At 33.2% G+C, this 6,259-nt stretch overlaps 1 long non-coding RNA gene across 3 annotated transcripts in view; it reads right to left on the bottom strand.

Annotated features, from left to right (window-relative positions):
- Window positions 1-642: 642 nt before the first annotated feature.
- Window positions 643-6,259, bottom strand: part of LOC123611379 — a 43,283-nt gene continuing 37,666 nt past the window's right edge. For all 3 annotated transcript variants that reach the window (XR_006718639.1, XR_006718637.1, XR_006718638.1), the window contains 3 exons: window positions 5,894-5,986; window positions 5,676-5,791; window positions 643-1,044 (listed from right to left, as the gene is read on the bottom strand). This is a non-coding gene — a long non-coding RNA (uncharacterized LOC123611379). The remainder of the gene's footprint in view (window positions 1,045-5,675; window positions 5,792-5,893; window positions 5,987-6,259) is intronic.

The raw sequence follows: 6,259 nt of genomic DNA, 5'->3' as shown, positions 1-6,259 counted from the left end.
CAGCTCTCATTAGTCTCCAAATGTTCAAAGGCAACATCTGCAAGTAGTTCTGTGAGTCACGTTGGAGTTTAAACAATTTTCCCAGTTCCACTAAAAACAAGTAAGCTCTTAGGGAATGGAAAAAAGGAAAAGTAGATTTAGATGAACAATAACTGATAGGGCCAACTAGGAGAAAATAGACTCAGGCAACATAAGTCTCTTTTTTTTATCATTATAAATATATCCATGGTTTGAAGACCATAAGAAGCAAATAAATACAAAATAATAATCAAAGATCACATTTTTCACATTTCTATCCATGGCAGAGCCAACTGGATCCCTACATGATACCCATTCTTGCTTTCTGCTTTAAGAGCAAACAACGAGTATTATTTGGAGCAGTGATATGCCCAACAAAAATATTTTATTTCCCACTCTTCCATATATGCTAAAGGTTTCAACATGACTAAACCCTGACTAATGAGTTAGAAGTTAAAAGTTTTGGGAAGAGACTCCTAGTATGGTCGGTTCCTTAAGGGATAATATTTCCCTTTTGCTTTATTTTCTCTTCCCCTTTTTTGCTGTCTGGTAATGGATGGGGAAGCTGGGGCCACAGCAGCTGTTTTGAACAGTGATTGCCTTCAGGGTAGAATTTAACCAACACTGGGTTAAGTTCAGTTTTATTTTGGGTTAAAGAAAAACAATATGACTTTTAAAATCTTTTCACACATTTTTTTCATACAGACCACCTAATCTTAACTGATACACAACAACTACAATATAAGTTCCTTGGAAGCAGAGGCCTTTTTCATTTTGTTCAGAGCCCAGCACACAGGCAAGCCCACAGAGGTTCAAAAATATCTGTTGAATCTGAATGTCTAATACTGACTCTTTCCCTTTTATATTTTCTTGAATAATTCCTTTCTACCTCTCCTCTTTTCTACTTATTATACCATAATTTCCTAAAATATTTCCTCCATTGCCTTTTTGCTTCCTCTTCCATCAGTCTTTGTTCCTCATATTTACGGTTGTAGTTCACGTGTTTCTTCTTGTTTAGATGAAAGTCTGTCCCAATGAAAAATGAACAAAATATAAATCCAAAAGAAATGATGATTCTTCTTTCAAATTTGGTTTAAATAGAAACCAGCATGGTGGGCTACTTTGTATTTTTTTTTTTTAATTTAAATACAAGTTAGTTAACATACAGTGTCATCTTGGCTTTAGGAGTAGAACCCAGTGATTCATTTCTTACATATGACACCCAGTGCTCATCCCAAGTGTCCTCCTTAGTGCTCATCACCCATTTAACCCATCTCCCCTCCCACTTCCCCTCCAGCAACCCTCGGTTTGTTCTCTATTGTTAAGAGTCTCTCATGGCTTGCCTCTCTTTTATGTTTTTATCTTATCTTTCCTTCCCTTCCCCTAAGTTTATCTGTTGTGTTTCTTAAATTCCACATATAAGTGAAATTATATGATATTTGTCTTTCTCTGACTTATTTCACTTATTATAATACACTCTAGTCTATCCACATTGCTGCAAATAGCAAGGTTTCATTTTTCTGAAATAAAAGCAAAAATGAACTATTGGGACCTCATTAAATAAAAATCTTCTGCACAGCAAAGGAAACAATCAACAAAACTAAAAGGCAACAACAGAATGGGGGAAGATATTTGCAAATGATATATCGGACAAAGGGTTAGTATCCAAAATCTATAAAGAACTAACCAAACTCAACATCTAAAACACAGTAATCCAGTGAAGAAATGGACAGAAAACATGAATAGACTTTTTCAAAGACATCCAGATGGCTAACAGACACATGAAAAGATGCTAAACATCACTCATCATCAGGGAATTACACAGGAAAATAAGAATACAGTTCTTATTACACAGGAAAATAAGAATACACTTAAAGAATACAGTTTTATCTTCCTAAATGTAAAATAAACCTTTCCTACATCCTTATAAATATTGTATAATGGTATTATGACCAAAAGACAAAGATTCAAATTTCATGGTCACTGTGAATTTAAGAACTTCGAAGTTTGTATTTTGAGTGAGTCAGTGGGGGATAGCTCATGAGAAAATGACAAATCAAGTTGAAGAGTTGGTCTCAAGGTTAAAATTCCCAATTAAGAAATAAATGTCACCTCCTAAATTTCAAAATAAAATTATAAAGGGAAAAGATTTCAGGCTGGAAAAGGAGAAATGATTAAATGTCTTCAAGCTGATTTTTTTAATGTGACTATTTGTCATTCAAATTACCAAGCCATACACATTTATTTTTTAATTTTTTTGAATTTCTAGGATAAGGGGCATTAGGATGAATTCAGTTAGAGAAATATATCACTGTAAGAATGTAAGAAAATGTAAGAATAAGAGTCCTTTACTGCTAGTTGGAGAAGTCAAATAATGTAGAATTTTTTTTCTTTACGCTGGCTGTTTTTAAGATTTTATTTTCCCTTTATTTTTTTCATAAGCTTTACTAAATTGTGCATAGATATGATGTTTTGGGTATTTATAATTTTGGAGAGTAGCACTTCTTTGTAAAACTGTGTCTTGAGGGGCTCCTGGGTGGCTCAGTCAGTTAAGCATCAGACTTCAGCTCAGATCATGATCTCACAGTTGATGAGTTCAAGCCCCATGTCAGGCTCTGTGCTGACAGCTCAGAGCCTGGAGTCTGCTTAGGATTCTGTCTCCCTCTCTCGCGGCCCCTCCCCTTCTCATGCTCTCTCTCTCTCTCTCTCTCAAAAATAAATAAACATTAAAAAATGAAAAAAAAACTGTATCTTGATATCTTTCTACAGCCTTGGAAAATGTTTTGCCATTGTCTCTTCAACTATTGCTTCAGTTTCATGTTCCCTCTTCTCTCTTTTCTTCTACATATGCATTTTACCATTTCCGACATTACTTATGTCTCCTAATCTTTTTTCTTTTTTTGACCAACCTTCTTTTCTCTTTGTTTTTCAATCTGGTTATTTTCTACTGACCTACATTTTTTTTTTCTTATATCTAATCTTCTGGTAATTTACCCACAAATATTCTTTTCAGTTATTGTATCCTTCAGTTCTGGAACTACCATTTGAATATTTTATATTTATATTTATATTTATATTTATATTTATATTTATATTTATTTATATATATATTCTATATATATGTTATATGTTATATATTATATATATTATGCTTTTTGAAACTATTTTGTCATCTATTTTATTGAACATATTGATTACAATTATTTTTACATTTCTCTTTTATCATTTCACTATCTAGATCATCTGTGGGTCTGTTTCTAGTACTTATTCCTTCTCTTGTTTTTTGATCATTTGGTACTATTGTAGATTTGTTTTGAATTCTAAACATTGTATGTAAAAGACTGCCAAGACAGGAAGCTCTATATGACATTATCTTTATCAAAGAATATTTAATTATTCTAGTGAGTAGTTAGTATAAGGGCAGATTCTCTCAGTCTAAGCTAGGATTAATAAAATTTGAGAACTGGTTTGAAGCTTTGTAGAAGCTGTAATGTTTTTACTTTGCCCATATTCCTGAAAAATTTGAGTTTCACCATTGCATCTCTTTCTTGGAAGATTCTAATTTCCAATTTGTGTTCTTTTGGTGCTGTGAGACTGCTAAAAGGTTTTTTTTCTTTTTTTTTTTTTCTTTTTTTTTGCCTTCTAACCTTTTCCTTCTTAGTTCTTCAGTCTCTTACACCTTGAAATATTAATGCTTGACAAATGACTCAAGGAAAAAAGGTTGTCCTCACTTCCTTACAAAGTCATTTTCTCTAGATCTTTTTCATTTGGGTCTGACCTACCTTTTTAGCCATTATATTTTTACCACATCCCAAGTTTGACAAACACTCTAGACAGACTTTCTGTTTAAACTCTGAGCCTCCCACTATGAAATGGCAAATAATAGTAAATGTTTCAATGGGAGAAAGCAGCTAAACAAGTATAGTTCCCTTTAGTGTGTTTCCATTCTCTTTTTGATCTGTACCTCTAATCATGGCTGCTTTAATTGCTCTCTAATGCCTAAATAAGCTGAAAATTTTTAGACTGAGGTTTTATAGTAGCTTTTGACTGGAGACCTTGTGTAATACAAACTATTTCATTAGAGTTGGAAGATTTTTTGGAACCAACTCTTTGACCTTTCATTTTCCCTCTAGGCCTGACTTCTTGCTCTGTGGATTATGTTGTACCAAGTTAGAATTCTTCTTAATATACTAGTGACAATTTTCTTATGTAACATTTTAGAAATACTGGCAAGTTTATATTCAAACTGTACTACTTAGTTGTTTTGTCCCTAATTAAAGAGGAAGAAGAAGTTGGGGAGGGGACATGGATTTATCCCTATGGGATTAGTTGTTTTTATTATTTATGTGCCCAGAGGGGAGTATAGAAGAGAATTGGTTAAAGTTAAGAATTTTTGTTTTGTTTTCCTTAAATAGCAGTCCCATTGGGATTAAATTATACTTTGGCCAGCTTCTTACATTTATTTGCCAATGGACAAGTCCAAATATGAAGGAATTTTGGTTCTATTTGGATTGATATAATTAGCCTGTCTATAAATAGATTATTTATATCTGTATATTTTAGTTGATGACTTGTCTTATAGAAGACAAATTGTTATTTTAAAATGTCCAGAGTGTTGAAGAGAAGACCCAAAGGAAGGAATATTTGTTCCTGCTAACGTAGTGTGCATACTATACTAGAAAGATGGTGGGGCAGTGGGATAGGGAATGCATATTCATATAGTGGGATCTTAAAAATGACATACATTATCCTCTCTCTGCTCCTCCCTCCCCTCTCTCTCCAAAATAAATAAACATTAAAAATAAAAAACAAGACAGGTGCCTGGCTGGCTCACTCAGGTGAGCATCCGACTTTAGTTCAGGTCATGATCTCACGGTTCATGTTCAAACCCCGTGTCAGGCTCTGTGCTAACAACTCGGAGCCTGGAGCCTGCTTCGGATTCTGTGTCTCCTTCTCTCTCTGCCCCTGCCCCACTCGCGCTCTGTGTCCCTCTGTCTCTCAAAAATAAATAAATATAAAAGAAAATTTTTTTAAATAATGAAAAAACAAGATAAATCCTTTTCTAGAATTTTAGAAGTACAAGTTTTATGGATACTCTTGCATGATTTTAACTTAGATATGAGACTATAGTTTCATAAGGTTATCTGGTGTGTTTAATGCTTTACTTCTATGCATTCCAACTGAAATGGCATATCTGGTATTGTGTGACAAAATGCCCATTTTAGTTCCTGTTGCAGAAATCTTAAATATTTCGTGTTGTGCTGACAACGCTAAGGTACTTATCTCAAAGAACTATATTTTGATGTGGTCATTGGCCTTTCTCCTCAATAATTCTAAATAGAGAAATACAGAAATGAAACTTATTTTTTTCTTTGTTCTCATGCGGTAACTGTTAAGGTGAGTCTCAAAGAGTTTATTGAAAACATATGGTCTTAGTGACACATGAAAAAAATAATACTCATCTTCATGGTAATAATCAAATTCCAATTAAACATAGCTTAATTAACCAGTGTCTCTATGTAGTAGTTTAAAATAAGTCATGATATCTAGCTTGCATATCAATTTTATGCTCTTTTAACTTTCTAAAAAAAACTGTTGGAGGAATTATTGCTTCCAATCTTCAGAAAATTCTAGAGGCTTCTTTCTTCATAACTCACCTGAGGATAGTTGAGAGTTGACATTCTCATGGTCATGTACAAAGTCAGGAATGTAGCTCAATTTTTAATTTATAGTCCCCTCTATTTTTTAAACTCCACAGTTTATTAATTAGCAACTGGAAATAATCAAACAAAACAGATTTTGTGATCAATATGACTACACATTTAGTCAAACTTGCTTTGAAATGGAAGGATTAATCAAAATTATATGATTTCACCTTTGCTCATCATCTGTTGAAGTTCGTCTGTTGAATTGTTAGTGTAATTTTTGGTCAATAAGGAGATTTGCCTTCCTTTTGTTTTCATGAACTCTTAAGGAAAATAGAGAAGCAGAGTGGGTGATTATCTAATGTAATAGCAGCATTCAATCTACTACAATAGCGAATATATTTTCTTCAAAGACTGTCCCAGGACATGTACATCTAGATGGATAAGAAACTGATAATTAAAAGAGAAATTATGAGAAACTACAAAATGCAAAATGAAAAGATATGATTGAGGTGGATGTGAAAAAGCACAGAATTTTCAATTTTATTTTCAACCAATCAGGAAAGCTGTATAGAACAGGTGGCATTTCACACAGA

Source organism: Leopardus geoffroyi, chromosome C2, assembly GCF_018350155.1.
Source record: "Leopardus geoffroyi isolate Oge1 chromosome C2, O.geoffroyi_Oge1_pat1.0, whole genome shotgun sequence".
NCBI classification, from domain to species: Eukaryota; Metazoa; Chordata; class Mammalia; order Carnivora; family Felidae; genus Leopardus; species Leopardus geoffroyi.
This window is presented reverse-complemented; position numbering and strand designations above follow the sequence as displayed.